A 15,981-nucleotide genomic window follows, 5' to 3' on the forward strand; every position below is an offset into this window, starting at 1 on the left:
CTAAGAGACGAGGCCTTCAGTATTATGTTAAAATATTATAAGTTAAACAAAAGAGTTGTATAGCAACGACTCAAATAATAAACCAAATAGATTTTCTTAAATATTTTGCATTTAATTTTTTTTAAATTAGACTTTTTAACATTAACATTTCAAGTATTAATTTATTATTATATAAAAAGTCATTTCTCTTAATTTGTTTGATGAAATTATTAAGAGATTTCTTCTTACATTTACAAAGAAAACTATTAGAAAAATATCCCAGAAAAATTCTGCTGATCTTTCGAAATAAAAAAAAATTAATGAGTACCGGGCTGATCTGAGCATTGGCGTTTCCAATAATTTCAGCCACACAACCCCTTAAAAAAGTTTTTAAAAGCTTATCCGAAGTGATCTCATTTAAAAATTGATTGTGTTTTTGTATGTTTTGTAGACAAATTTTAAGTTTGTAAGGTATTCATCAATTTTAATCAAGGGATCGTATTTACAGTATACTTTAGAAAAGTAAAAGGTTCGGAAACTCTTCCTTCCATTCGTGTTATGCAATGCGACATCAAATTCGATTATACGGTGGAACTAATTTTTAATTTTAGTTTTTATAGAATTTAAATCCTTTTATAAAAATCAATTATATTGTTTATTCATAATCAGGAGCAATAGCCAAGTCGATCTCGCCATGTCCGCATGAAAATGGAGACTTCGGAAACTATTAAATATAAAAAGATTAGATTAGACATGCACATTGTAGTGACGATATCTATTGGCTTTTACCTCTTTCAAAAATTTTTTAAATTTGATATATCATCGATACGATCACATATCTTCACAACTGCTACTTCTGATGTTCCTCGATTGCCCTACAAACGTGACTAAGCTTAGCTTGTATTTTCGCGCTGAATATATAGCCCACAGCTAGTGTGCCCAGGTCGTACTATTGGATTGTGGGCACCTTCCGATAACGCGCTGTCGAGAACGTCCAGTTGCTGGTATGTTTAGTGTTGCCGATAACGTGTTATCGATATTCCAGGGCTGCACGGATCAATTGGTATGCTTAGTGTGGCCAATTGCGTGGAGATCCCAGGGCTACACTGTGCTTAAATTTGGGCGCGAAGTTAGTGTTTGTCTGATTATACCCGTTACTCGTAGAGTAAAAGGGTATACTAGATTCGTTGAAAAGTATGTAACAGGCAGAAGGAAGCGTTTCCGGCCATATTAAGTATATATATTCTTGATCAGGATCAGTAGCCGAGTCGATCTGGCCATGCCCGTCTGTCCGTCCGTCTGTCTGTCCGTCTGTCCGTATGAACGTCGAGATCTTAGGAACTACAAAAGCTAGAAAGTTGAGATTGAGTATACAGACTCCAGGGACATAGACGCAGCGCAAGTTTGTCGATTCAGGTTGCCACGCCCACTCTAACGCCCACAAACCGCCCAAAACTGCCACGCCCACATTTTTGAAAAATGTTTTAATATTTTTATCATTTTTGTATTGGTCTTATAAATTTCTATCGATTTGCAAAAAAACTTTTTGCCACACCCACTCTAACGCCCACAAACCGCCCAAAGCTGCCACGCCCACACTTTTGAAAAATGTTTTGATATTTTTTCATTTTTGTATTAGTCTTGTAAATTTCTATCTATTTGCCAAAAAACGTTTGGCCACGCCCACTCTAACGCCCACAAACCGCCAAAAACTGTCCTTCGCACTTACACTAGCTGAGTAACGGGTATCAGATAGTCGGGGAACTCGACTATAGCGTTCTCTCTTGTTTTTCATTAAAAACTCTTTTGATGGAATGTTAAAATAATGTTTTACTTTCTCGATCACTTTAGCTTAGTAAGGGGTCTGACAGTAGAGGAACTCGACTATATCGTTCTCTCTTGCTTTAATTTAAATTGACATTTTACAACATTCTTAAGTGAAGTTTGGTTGTCAATATTGTTTTCTAGTGATTTAGATAACAACATATTTACATATTGATAAAATTTTTCCTTTTTTAAAATTTAATTTTAATTTTCACCTGCCACGTACATGGTCGTTCAAACGCCATGTTGGCCAACTGTTGCAACTGGGGTGCTAAATCCTAATGTGAAAATATAATATATATAATAAATTTATAATTTATATGTCGGGGCGAAAATAATGTGTATGCGCTTAGTCGCTATTTACTTCTTCTTCATGTTCCTTCTGCTGTTATTCGTGTTCCTATTCATTGTCAATGTGTGAGGATGAGTAGATGAATTATCTATAAAGGACTCTGAGGACTCTGCTAGAATGAGAGCGATATAGCTGTTGCTGAACGTGGCCACTTGCGCTACTTGAATTAGAGTGAGAAAGAGACATAATGAAAAGCGAATGTCAAAAATTGGGAAGACAAAAAGCAGTCTGTACGAAACGACACATTAACCGTTGAGAAGCCAAAGTAGACGCAAGTGGACTCGTTAAACGCGCGCAGCTTTACAAATTGAGTAGTGAAAAAATCATTATGAGTGACGCCGATATGAACGTACGAACGGACTACGAGGCTCCTGGCATCAATAACCCGGCATATAAGACCAAATATGATAAGAACACACAAGAACCCAAATCTCGATCACGACTCCACCACATGCAGTACATTCGCCACGAGCAGACAGTCAGCGAAGTCCCAATAAGAACAACAAGCCCAATGCAGCCCAACATAAACCAAGAAATTTCACAACAAACAACAGCTCAGCAAGAACAGGCACATTGACTCCAGCTACGACGGCAGTGCATCCGCCACGTGCGCTGCATCAGCAGAATGTCTGCACCGGCCAAGTCGTGGGAACGCCAACGACATCGGACACCTTCAGCGACAACGGCGCAGCCACAACGGCAGCGGCAAAGCTACAGCGGCAGCGACGGCTTCGACGACATCAGCGACGTCGGCAGAGAATAGGTTTAATTATTAATTTTAAAACTTAGTCCAGTTGGTTCCAAAATTAACACCAATAAAATCTGACTTGTTCTTTTTTTTAAAAGAAAATTAAAAATATCTTTTAATTGGCGCCCGAACAGGGACCGGTAAACAGAGCCTTCGTCAAAAGGATCACGCGTAACGTTAAAGTACCTAAAGCAGCTACAAGTTCGCGTCGCAGTGCCTAAAATATAGCCACAGTGAACACTGACTAATCAACAACTACAAAAAATAAGTAGAAGTGACAAAAAATCGCACAGTGTAAAAGTGCCTTTAAAAAAGAAGCCACAACATCAAGTGCGTCCAGTGAACAAGTGCGAAAGATTCTAAGGTTCAGTTTAGCAGGAGCCTTCGAAGGAACTCAGTGCCACCAAGGGTCCCGAGTCACCCACACCCGAACACCGCTACGTCGCTGCCCAACGTGGGACAACGTGGGAAAATGTTATTTATCGCGTAAGCTAGAAAAATAAGTTTAAAAACAAACACTACTATACTAAAAAGAAGAATTAAAAAAAAGGGAAAGAAAAGTAAATTTAAAAACAAGAAAAAAATTTAAAACAAGAAAGATAAGAATCTTATGAGAATAATAATCTATTGAAAATAAGTCAAAATAGAATTTAAACAACAATACTTAAAAGAAATATACAATAAGCTTAAATAATTTTAGAAAAAATACATCGATATATAACTCAAACTAAAAATTCAAAAAGAAAAAACACCCGAAACCCCAAAACATCTATTAGTTGTTGTCCGAAATAAACAAATCCTTAAGCCTTTAACATGTCAAAAGATAGAGAATTGGCAAGTGCATTAGCTGCACTTAATATAGGTACCGATAGCGGGGAACAACCCGGGGGAAGCCACCAGTACACCGGTAGCTAGCCCAGAGCTAAAACAGGTAATTATGTCTCTCATCAAAGAGACATTAGGGGGAACGAGTTATTTGGGGAACTTTTGAATAAACTTTTGAATAACAGAAATGTTAGAAGATGTCCCCTTTATCGGCCCACTACCGGGCGAGTCCGAAAAACTACCAGACCTTACAAAACTAATCAGAGAATTTTCAGGAAACCGCACAGAGTTTGGTTCTTGGAAGAAGAATGTATCTAGAATAATGAGTTTGTACGAGGGTAGGGAAAACACCAACGCATATTTTTTGATAACGTTGGTGATTAGGAACAAAATCACCGGCGAGGCCGATGCCGTGTTAGAATCCTATAACACCCCTCTGAACTGGAAGGCGATTGCAAAATGCCTAACGGATCAGTTCGCTGACAAACGCGACCTCAAGACCCTAGAGTACCAATTGTTCTCGATGACTCAAGAACGACTGACCATTGCCGAATTCTATCAGGCCGTTTACTACCAATTATCGCTGATCCTTAATCAAATCAGCGTGCAAGAATTAAAACCTGATAGTGTCCATGCCCTGAAACAAAATTATCGAGAAAAGGCCTTAGATACTTTCATACGGGGATTAAATGGAGACTTGCCCAGACTCTTGGCCATCAAAGAACCCAGAGATCTCGGTCACGCTTTACACTTGTGTGAATTGGTCGACAATCAGGAACAAAGGAACGCGTTCACGCCCAAATTCAGGCAGCATGCACCTCCTGTACCTCCTAGGCAAGCGCAGCCGCCTGCCTTTAACAGGTCCATACCAAGGAGATTGCTTACAGCAGACTCTGCGGGAAATTGGAGAGTTTTCAACCCTAGACTATATTATCGTCCAGCTCCCCAACATACGACAGACCCACGCACTACCGGAAATCCGCAGATCTGGCAAACGGGAGCAGCTGACCAACAGAAACGCTGTCAACGACCCCAGTATCCCACAAATCAAAATTATCAGCCAGCACGGCAATTCTATCCGCCTCCGCGTCCAACGGCCCCTACACCACAACCGAAACCCTTACTAATGGACATCAACGGCTCCATTCGTTCAGGCAACGTCAATTACATGAATAGACCCAATGTTAACGACTTCTCTGGGAAACGACCTGCCCCATTAAACGGACCTCCACCTAAAATCCTTAGGCAGCTTCACATTGCCACGGGGGTTCCAGAAAGGGGGTTCTATCGTTTTCGCAAGTTAATTATATTCGAAATTCTCTTGGTCGATTTTGGATCTATGCCTTCTAACAAGTCCTGTTTCTGACTAGAGTAGCACCTCTTAGTCAACCAGAAGATCCATATCATTCTACAATCGACACATGTACTATTACGGTGTGAGAGGCCAAATAAGTTAACCAAACGACCAATCGTTTTCGTAAGGCAAACTTGCTGAGGCCAAATAATTTTTTATTTTTTTATCTGGCTTTAATTGGTCCGATCTTTATTCTTGCAACATAATGACCATCAATAATATGGCCATAATTATATATTATACTGCAATTAAATAATTCTTTAACTATTGTGTTCCGATGTACTATCCGTCCATCTCTAGCAAACCTCCTTGTAGAGTTGACACATCTAAGTCCAGACTTTATACAAAATTTAAAAATATCGGTTCTCAGTCTATACTTTCTAAAATGTAAGTGCTCAGTTAAATTTTACCGTGCTTAATGTTCTCAGTATATATTTTCTTAAATGTAAGTGCTCGATTAAATTTTACCGTGCTTAATGCTAGGTGTTGTACAGGATCTCAAACAATTTTGTAGTTTCGTCAACACTAAGCGCAAAACAATCTCTTACTCTTCCCCGCTATTTTTTGAAAATACTACGGTAACATCGGATCAGGCAATAGCCAATCTATTTGCCAATTTTTTTCAAACCACATATTCTACGTTACCTCATTCCGAAAGGCCTTACTCTTACACGGTATCAAAGTCGAATTTAATATTCTGTCCCACTCTAAACGAAAGCTCACTGCTTTATGACCTTCAGCGAGTTAAGCCTGTCTAATCGACAGGTCCCGACGGAATTCCTGGCTGTGTGCTCGGATTCTGTGCGGAAGCCTTGTGCAAGCCTCTACTAAAACTGTTTAACTTATCTCTGGAATCTACACAGTTCCCCCAAATATGGAAGGAGTCCTTTGTGATCCCTCTCCATAAAAAAGGCAGCAAATCGGATGCAACCAATTACAGAGGAATCTCAAAATTGTCTGCTATCCCTAAGCTTTTTGAAAACGTAATCACTCCTCATTTGCAGCACCTTTGTTGGTCTATTATATCACCATGTCAGCATGGGTTCATGAAAACAGATCAACAACTACTAACCTTCTGGAGCTTATCTCCTTCGTAGTTCAGGGCTTCAAAAATAATATTCAAACAGATGTCATCTAAACGGATTTTAGTAAAGCATTCGACTAAGTTAATCATTCACTTTTTTTAAAAAAACTTGATTTATAAGGTTTCCCTGTTGATCTCCTAAATTGGATTCTAAGTTATCTGAATGGCAGCACGCAACGGGTCGTTTTTTAAAATTCTCTTTCTTGTATTCTCCGAGTCACATCCGGTGTCCCACAAGGGAGCCACCTAGGTCCGCTCCTTTTGTACTTATTCATTAACGAACTTTTCTTAATAATAAAGCATTCGCGTGTACTTATGTACACTGATGATGTAAATTATGTCTCCAGGAAGGCGAGAGCCATTTAGAATTACAATCCGATCTAGAAAGCTTTCAAACCTGGTGCTGTGATAACGTATTAAACTTAAATGGCTCTAAGTGTAAAGTTATGACCTTTTGTCGTGCTAACCCAATGCACGCGACTTACACTGTAAGTGGGTGCTCTTTGGACAGAATAACACATGTTGATGACCTTGGTGTTCTTCTGGACCCTAAACTTAAATTTTCATTTCGTCTATTGTCATTAAGCCCAGGGGTGTGCTTGGTTTTATAAAACGGTGGTCAAAGGAATGTGGCACTTGCGGCAGAGCTAAAACTGCAACGCCATCTAGGTGTCATATTGCGAGGCGTGCGCCACCTGCATAACGCGTGAAGGGATTAGCGGCAGGGTCATGGGTCTTACAGGGCCAATTGTCAGATTTCCCGGAGAGAGAAAAATCTCTACAAATCTGGCAGATGCTAGGTTGCCGCCTTATTCTGGCGTCATCAGCAGTCATTCTCAAGTTAAGGATCGGCAGAGAAAGTTCGTTTGGTGTTTGTGGGCAATTTAAGCCAAAAAAGTGCAAGTCCAAGAGGCGAACCAGATTGGAAAATAGCTTGAGCCGGCGGAGAGCTGGGGTAAAGGGCGGAAAAGGGTTAAAATAGCCAGACATTTATTGCCTAACTCTTGTGCAGGGTTTTAAAAGAACAAACTAGAGCCAGTTTACTGATCCGGAAGGAAGAAACGCTACAGCCAGGCAGCGCCAGAAATTTCAGTTTTTTTGTCAGGCCACAAAAGGGAATTAAAAGGCAAAGCGGACAACAAATCTTCGACTGCAGCTTCTGCGGCCAAGGAAGGCCTACGGACCACGGAAGAAGTAGCCGCCGATTAGTGGATTTTTGTCAGTTGGCTCGCGCGCTTCTCCAGCAGCATGTATAAAGATTGAAAAACGAAAGAAAAGTCCGATCCGCTCGTGAATGCGCTGAACGCGATTTAAAACTAATAACTGTTATAAGACCCGCATTTAGGGCAAATTTAAAGAGAAAAAAAAAATCCAAAAAAAAAGGGAGAAAAACCCTAACTACGAAAAAAAGAAAAGATAATTATGTGTTAGTAAATTAGGTTAAGATTTTTTTTTATTATTGTGGAAAGATAATGTGCAAGTTAATGTGAGGAGAAGTGTACGATTTCTTTGTTTTGTGTTTTATGTTTGTGTTAAATTTGTAAGCCACACGGGGAAAAAAAATGTCCCAACTTTAAAAGGAGAAAAAAAAATAACAGGGATACCTCCTAAGAATGTGTGCGGAATAATCAATATTTTTATATTTTTATTCAAAAAAAAATAGAAAAACTTTACTCCCAAAAAAATAGCTGCCGTCGCCGAAAGCGCTTTCTCCGATGGAAGTTACAAAAGAAAAGGGTGAGTCTCCAAAAACTATATTGAGTATATTGGCCAAATTAAAATGAGTTCAGCACTAAAAGCATTAACGTAGATGTCCCTATTGTTATACCCGTTACTCGTAGAGTAAAAGGGTATACTAGATTCGTTGAAAAGTATGTAACAGGCAGAAGGAAGCGTTTCCGACCATATAAAGTATATATATTCTTGATCAGGATCAGTAGCCGAGTCGATCTGGCCATGTCCGTCTGTCCGTCCGTCTGTCTGTCCGTCTGTCCGTATGAACGTCGAGATCTCAGGAACTACAAAAGCTAGAAAGTTGAGATTAAGTATACAGACTCCAGGGACATAGACGCAGCGCAAGTTTGTCGATTCATGTTGCCACGCCCACTCTAACGCCCACAAACCGCCCAAAACTGCCACGCCCACACTTTTGAAAAATGTTTTGATATTTTTTCATTTTTGTATTAGTCTTCTAAATTTCTATCGATTTGCCTAAAAACTTTCTGCCACGCCCACTATAACGCCCACAAACCGCCCAAAGCTGCTACGCCCACACTTTTGAAAAATGTTTTGATATTTTTTCATTTTTGTATTAGTCTTGTAAATTTCTACCGATTTGCCAAAAAACTTTCTGCCACGCCCACTATAACGCCTACAAACCGCCAAAAACTGTGTTTAAGACTCTCCTTCTCCCTTCCACTAGCTGAGTAACGGGTATCAGATAGTCGGGGAACTCGACTATAGCGTTCTCTCTTGTTTTTTCTTGAAACGCTCAGATAAATAATAACGTAAAGATCATAAAGGAAATGCAAAAGAACTAAACATAATCACACTGAGAGAAATCCGAAACGATCGCTATTTAAATTCACGCATATTATTGTCTTGTAATTTTTTTCGTCAATTTTTTTTATATATTTTTAACCCTCACTTTGCGTTAATTCCAAAAACAATAGTTTAATTATATGCTAAAATTTATCTATTTACACTTTCATTCCTATTTATATTATATGCCTAGTTTTCAGAATGTTTACATATATTAGTAATAAAATCCAATTTATAATGTGGTAATACGCTAAGTTTTTGCCGCAGCTAGCATGAGGCCCTTGCGAATAGATTAGGTTTCAAAAGGGGCCATCAATGAAAATTATGATGATAAGATGGCCATTGGTAGGGTGGGTCAACGAAGGCCTCCAACAACACCGGAGGCTAGCCGAGATCGGTTTGGCGTAAACTATTTGAACATGTCTTCCTCTTCTATATGTCTGTAATATGAGTTCTCCTACTTCCGGATCAGGTTAGCTTGTCTAGCACGCGAAAATGTTTTATAATCAAAAATAGGCAAATATGGGATCGCAGCAAGACCACCACCCCCTTTTACCGACAAGCAGCAGCCGGACCATCGCTCGCGTGCGCTGACTTTATTCTTGGATGTGATACGTTACAGGAATTTGATGATCCTTACATTACCAAAACCTTATTCATATCTCTAGTTCGTTCGATCCTCGAGTATGGATCACCTGTTTGGAGCCCACAATATAAAGTTTACTCGGACCGCGATGAATCGGTTCAAAAGAACATATTACTTTTTGCCTTACGACGCCTTAATTGGGATGCAAACCTTAGATTACCTCCTTACCCCCTCCTACCAAGTAGACTAATGTTAATTAACTTACTACCCTTAGCTAACCGTAGAACGATGCTTTATTTTCAATCTTATTCGTGGTGAAGTTAATAGTCCCGACTTGGTTTGTTGTAATTATCACTCTGTTATATTAATAAACACCCAAGAGAAGGTTTTAGTTTTATGTTTTATATTTAAGTTATTATTTTCCGCAACACCAGCACCACACACTTAGCAAGCACAAGAAAGAAGAGAACAACAGTAGTGTGACCGAAGGCCACGTATTCATAAAATACCATGAAGTGGTTAATACTTTAAAATGGTATTTCTGTAATAGGGATGGGACATTCCAACACGCCCCCTCAGAAATAGCATCTTTTAAATTATAAACTTAACATTATACATTTATTTGTAATTATTATTAATTTAGTGTGGGTGGTGTGCATTATGGGAACTTATGTGATCCAGCATTTGCTGCAAGGATACGGGGAAAACCCAGAAAAACCCGATCAGATCACTTATATGAGTATACATATGTTTACAAAGAATTAATTTTTAAATTTACAAAAAAACGAACAAGTCTTTCAATGAAAATAATAACTAAAATATAAAACATAAAACTAAAACCTTCTCTTGGGTGTTTATTAAAATAACAGAGTGATAATTACAACAGGTTATGGGCCCAGTCCATGCCTAAAACAATTGATTTGTAAAGCAACTAATTATAACAAAGTTCGTGTTTTCGATTCTTGGAAATTTTGAATTTCTTAGAAATTGCGAGCTCTTGTGAAATTGCATTGAGTTCATTTCCGCGTGTGTCTACCTATACTTATACAACTCTGTATGTGTGCACGCTAACATGGACAAGACAAAAGTACGCAATTTGGAAATTCAGAATTAGTGCTTTGTTGACCGAACTGGATGTGCTTAGGGTCATCGATCAAGACAAACCTGATAAATTAAATGAACAGTGGATGAAAGCTGAGCGTTGTGCAAAAAGCACAATAATCGAGTACCTAAGCGATTCATTTCTGAACTTTGCGACAAGCGAAATAACGGCTCGTCAAATTCTTGGAAACTTGGACTCGATATATGAAAGAAAAAGTTTGGCATCGCAGTTGGCCATTCGCAAACGCTTGCTTTCTCTGAAACTATCAGGCGAAATGTCCCTATTGTCTAATTTTACTATTTTCGATGATTTGATAAATGAGTTGTTGGCCGCAGGTGCAAAAATAGAAGAATTAGATAAAGTGTCTCATTTGTTAATTACATTGCCTTCGGCTTACGATGGTGTCATCACAGCAATAGAGACGTTGTCAGAGGGTAATTTAACATTGGGATTTGTAAAGAATAGATTACTAGATCAGGAAATAAAAATTAAAAATGATCATAATGACACCAGCAGGAAAGTTTTAAATACGATTGTGCAAAATAAAAACTACAGCAATAAAAACAATTCATTTAAAAATCGCGTTAATGAACAAAAGAAAACATTTAAGGGAAATTCTAAGAATAGGGTTAGATGTCACCATTGTGACAAAAAGGGACACATTAAAAAGGATTGTTACCACTATAAACGTATACTAAATGAAAGAAAGAACAATAATACAAACTACAATAAACAAGCTAAAACCGCAACATCACAAGGCATTGCATTCATGGTAAAAGTAAAAGAGAACCGCGTGGTAGATAAATGTGGATTTATTCTCGATTCCGGTGCAAGTGATCATCTCATAAATCATGATTCGCTTTACGTTGATTCAGCCGCCGCTGAAGATCGCTGTGGCCAAGCAAGGCGAATATATATTCGCATCTAAGCGTGGCATTGTGCGTTTGCGCAATAACCATGACATAACGCTGGAGGATGTGCTGTATTCCAAGCAGGCTGCTGGAAACTTGATGTCGGTGAAACGCCTACAAGAGGCTGGAATGTCGATTAAATTTGGCAAGAACGGTATAGCCATTTCTAAGAATGGGTTGACCGTGTTCAAGAATTAAGGTATGTTTAACAACATTCCCATTGTTGAATTTCAAGCATATAATATAGATGCGAAGAATAAAAATAATTTTCGATTATGGCATGAGAGGCTTGGTCATATAAGCAATGGCAAGTTATTAGAAATAAAACGAAATAATATGTTTAGTGATAACAGACTTTTAAATAATTTAGAGATCTCCAGTGAAATTTGCGAATCATGTTTAAATGGAAAACAAGCCAGGTTACCTTTTAAACAATTTAAAGACAAGACCCATATTAAAAGACCCCTATTCGTTGTGCACTCAGATGTTTGTGGACCAATTTCTCCAGTTACTTTAAATGACAAAAATTACTTCGTGATCTTTGTTGATCAGTTTAACCACTATTGTGTAACTTACTTAATAAAACATAAATCTGACGTATTTAATATGTTTGAAAACTTTGTAGCAAAATGTGAAGCTCATTTTAATTTGAAAATTGTTAATTTGTACATTGACAATGGGAGAGAATATCTCTCAAATGAGATGCGTCAATTTTGTGTTAAAAAGGGTATTACTTATCACTTAACATACACCACTGTTAAATGGTGTTTCTGAAAGAATGATTAGAACCATCACAGAAAAGGCTCGTGCTATGGTTAGTGGTGCACAACTTGACAAAAGCTTTTGGGGTGAAGCAGTGTTAACTGCAACTTACTTAATTAACAGAATTCCAAATAGAGCAATTATTAATAGCATGACCCCTTATGAGATGTGGCATAATAAAAAGCCTGATTTAAAACATTTGAGAGTGTTTGGTGCTACTGTATATGTGCATAATAAAATAAAAAAGGGAAAGTAGCTTAAGGCCCTCAGCTGCTATAGCTAATCCAAAATTCCGCAAAATTTTAATCATGCGTTAATTTCTCAATAAAAAAAAAAAAAAAAAAAAAAAAAAAGGAAAGTTTGAGGACAAATCATATAAAGCTATTTTAGTCGGCTACGAAGCAAATGGTTTTAAACTCTGGGATGCTGTAAATGAAAAATTTCTCGTTGCAAGAGATGTGGTTGTCGATGAAACCAATATGGTTAATTCTAGGGCTGTTAAATTTGAAACAGCATTCCTGAAAGATAGTAAGGAGAGTTCAAATAACAATTTCCCGAACGATAGTAAGGAAATTGAGGAAAAAAATTCCCGAATGATAGTAAGGAAATTGAGGAAACAAAATTCCCGAATGATAGTAAGGAAATTAAGGAAATAAAATTCCCGAATGAAAGTAAGGAATGCGACAACACACACATCCTGAATGATAGTAAGGAAACGAGTGAATATTTTCTGAATGAGAGTAAGAAAAGAAAGCGAGATGATCTCCTGAATGAAAGTAAGGGATTAAACAACCCGAATGAGAGTAGGGAAAATGAAACAACTGAATATTTAGATCAAACTATATCTGATAAGAATTCAATTGGAACTGATGGTATTGAAATAACGAGTAGAAGAAGTGAGAGAATAAAAACAAAGACCCAGATATCATATAATGAGGATGATAATAATTTAAATAAATGTGTTTTAAATGCTCACACTGTCTTTAACGATGTTCCAAATACATACGATGAAATTCAGTATAGAAATGACAAATTGCTTTGGGAGGAAGCCATAAAAGCAGAGTTAAGTGCTCATGAATTGAATAATACCTGGACAATCACGGAAAGTCCTAGAGATAAAAATATAGTAGATAGTAAATGGGTATTTTCTATTAAATATAACGAACTGGGAAGTCCTACTAGATATAAAGCTAGATTGGTTGCACGAGGATTTACGCAGAAATACCAAGTCGACTATGAGGAGACTTTTGCTCCTGTAGCTAGAATATCCAGTTTACGATTTATATTATCGTTGGCAGAACAATATAACTTGAAAGTCCATCAAATGGACGTAAAAACTGCATTCTTAAATGGCACATTAAAAGAGGAAATATATATGAGACTTCCTCAAGGGATACATTGCAAAGGTGACAAAGTGTGTAAATTAAATAAAGCAATCTACGGACTCAAACAAGCGGCTAGATGCTGGTTTGAAGTGTTTGAGCAAGCATTGAAAGACTATAAGTTTGTAAACTCTTCGGTAGATCGCTGCATATATCTCCTTGATAAAGGTGATATTAAGGAAAATATTTATGTGCTGTTATATGTTGATGATGTGGTCATAGCTACAGTGAATATGATAACAATGAATAAATTCAAAAGCTATTTAATGGAAAAGTTTAGGATGATAGATCTTAAAGAAATAAAACACTTTATTGGTATTAGAATAGAAATGTATGAGGATAAAATTTACTTGAGCCAAGCAGCATATGTTAAAAGAATCATAGATAAATTTAACATGAGTCATTGCAAAGCAGTTAGTACTCCCTTACCAAGCAAACTAAATTACGAGTTACTTAACTCAGATGAAAACTGCAATGCTCCATGTCGTAATCTCATAGGATGTTTAATGTACATACACGTCCAGACTTAACCACTGCAGTAAATATCTTAAGTAGATATAGTAGCAAGAATAATTCCGAGTTATGGCAGTGCTTAAAAAGAGTTCTTAGGTATTTAAAGGGAATTATTGAAATGAAACTTATTTTTAAAAGAAATACAGAATTTAAAAATACACTAATTGGTTTTGTAGATTCTGATTGGGGAGGAAACGAAATTGATAGAAAAAGTACCACAGGGTATTTATTTAAAATGTTTAATTTAAATCTAATTTGTTGGAACACAAAGAGGCAGAACTCAGTAGCAACATCATCAACTGAAGCTGAGTACATGGCTTTATTCGAAGCTGTGAGAGAAGCATTGTGGCTTAAATCTCTTCTGAGTAGTGTTAATATCAACCTTGAAAATCCAATTAAAATTTATGAAGATAACCAAGGCTTTATTAATATAGCAAATAACCCCTCATGTCATAAACGAGCCAAACATATTGATATAAAATATCATTTTGCCAGAGAGCAAATTGAAAATAACACTATTTGCTTGAGTATATTTCGACAGAGAACCAACTTGCTGACATCTTTACAAAGCCATTGCCGCCAGCGAAGTTTTTGGAAATACATCGTGAATTGGGATTACTGCAAGATGATTAATCCACTGCTGCTGATGCTGTTTTTTATTTTTATTTAATTGATCTCATTGAAAGACTTGCTCGTTTTTTGTAAATTTAAAAATCAATTCTTTGTAAACATATGTATACTCATATAAGTGATCTGATCGGGTTTTTCTGGGTTTTCCCCGTATCCTTGCAGCAAATGCTGGATCACATAAGTTCCCATAATGCACACCACCCACACTAAATTAATAATAATTACAAATAAATGTATAATGTTAAGTTTATAATTTAAAAGATGCTATTTCTGAGGGGGCGTGTTGGAATGTCCCATCCCTATTACAGAAATACCATTTTAAAGTATTAACCACTTCATGGTATTTTATGAATACGTGGCCTTCGGTCACACTACTGTTGTTCTCTTCTTTCTTGTGCTTGCTAAGTGTGTGGTGCTGGTGTTGCGGAAAATAATAACTTAAATATAAAACATAAAACTAAAACCTTCTCTTGGGTGTTTATTAATATAACAGAGTGATAATTACAACAAACCAAGTCGGGACTATTAACTTCACCACGAATAAGATTGAAAATAAAGCATCGTTCTACGGTTAGCTAAGGGTAGTAAGTTAATTAACATTAGTCTACTTGGTAGGAGGGGGTAAGGAGGTAATCTAAGGTTTGCATCCCAATTAAGGCGTCGTAAGGCAAAAAGTAATATGTTCTTTTGAACCGATTCATCGCGGTCCGAGTAAACTTTATATTGTGGGCTCCAAACAGGTGATCCATACTCGAGGATCGAACGAACTAGAGATATGAATAAGGTTTTGGTAATGTAAGGATCATCAAATTCCTGTAACGTATCACATCCAAGAATAAAGTCAGCGCACGCGAGCGATGGTCCGGCTGCTGCTTGTCGGTAAAAGGGGGTGGTGGTCTTGCTGCGATCCCATATTTGCCTATTTTTGATTATAAAACATTTTCGCGTGCTAGACAAGCTAACCTGATCCGGAAGTAGGAGAACTCATATTACAGACATATAGAAGAGGAAGACATGTTCAAATAGTTTACGCCAAACCGATCTCGGCTAGCCTCCGGTGTTGTTGGAGGCCTTCGTTGACCCACCCTACCAATGGCCATCTTATCATCATAATTTTCATTGATGGCCCCTTTTGAAACCTAATCTATTCGCAAGGGCCTCATGCTAGCTGCGGCAAAAACTTAGCGTATTACCACATTATAAATTGGATTTTATTACTAATATATGTAAACATTCTGAAAACTAGGCATATAATATAAATAGGAATGAAAGTGTAAATAGATAAATTTTAGCATATAATTAAACAATTGTTTTTGGAATTAACGCAAAGTGAGGGTTAAAAATATATAAAAAAATTGACGAAAAAAATTACAAGACAATAATATGCG

General features: G+C 37.3%; 1 pseudogene; it reads left to right on the top strand.

Annotated features, from left to right (window-relative positions):
- The first annotated feature begins 2,483 nt into the window (after positions 1-2,483).
- On the top strand, positions 2,484-14,596 carry LOC122756613 (annotated as a pseudogene).
- Positions 14,597-15,981: the final 1,385 nt, after the last annotated feature.

This window comes from Drosophila santomea, unplaced genomic scaffold (assembly GCF_016746245.2).
Source record: "Drosophila santomea strain STO CAGO 1482 unplaced genomic scaffold, Prin_Dsan_1.1 Segkk69_quiver_pilon_scaf, whole genome shotgun sequence".
Taxonomy (NCBI): domain Eukaryota; kingdom Metazoa; phylum Arthropoda; class Insecta; order Diptera; family Drosophilidae; genus Drosophila; species Drosophila santomea.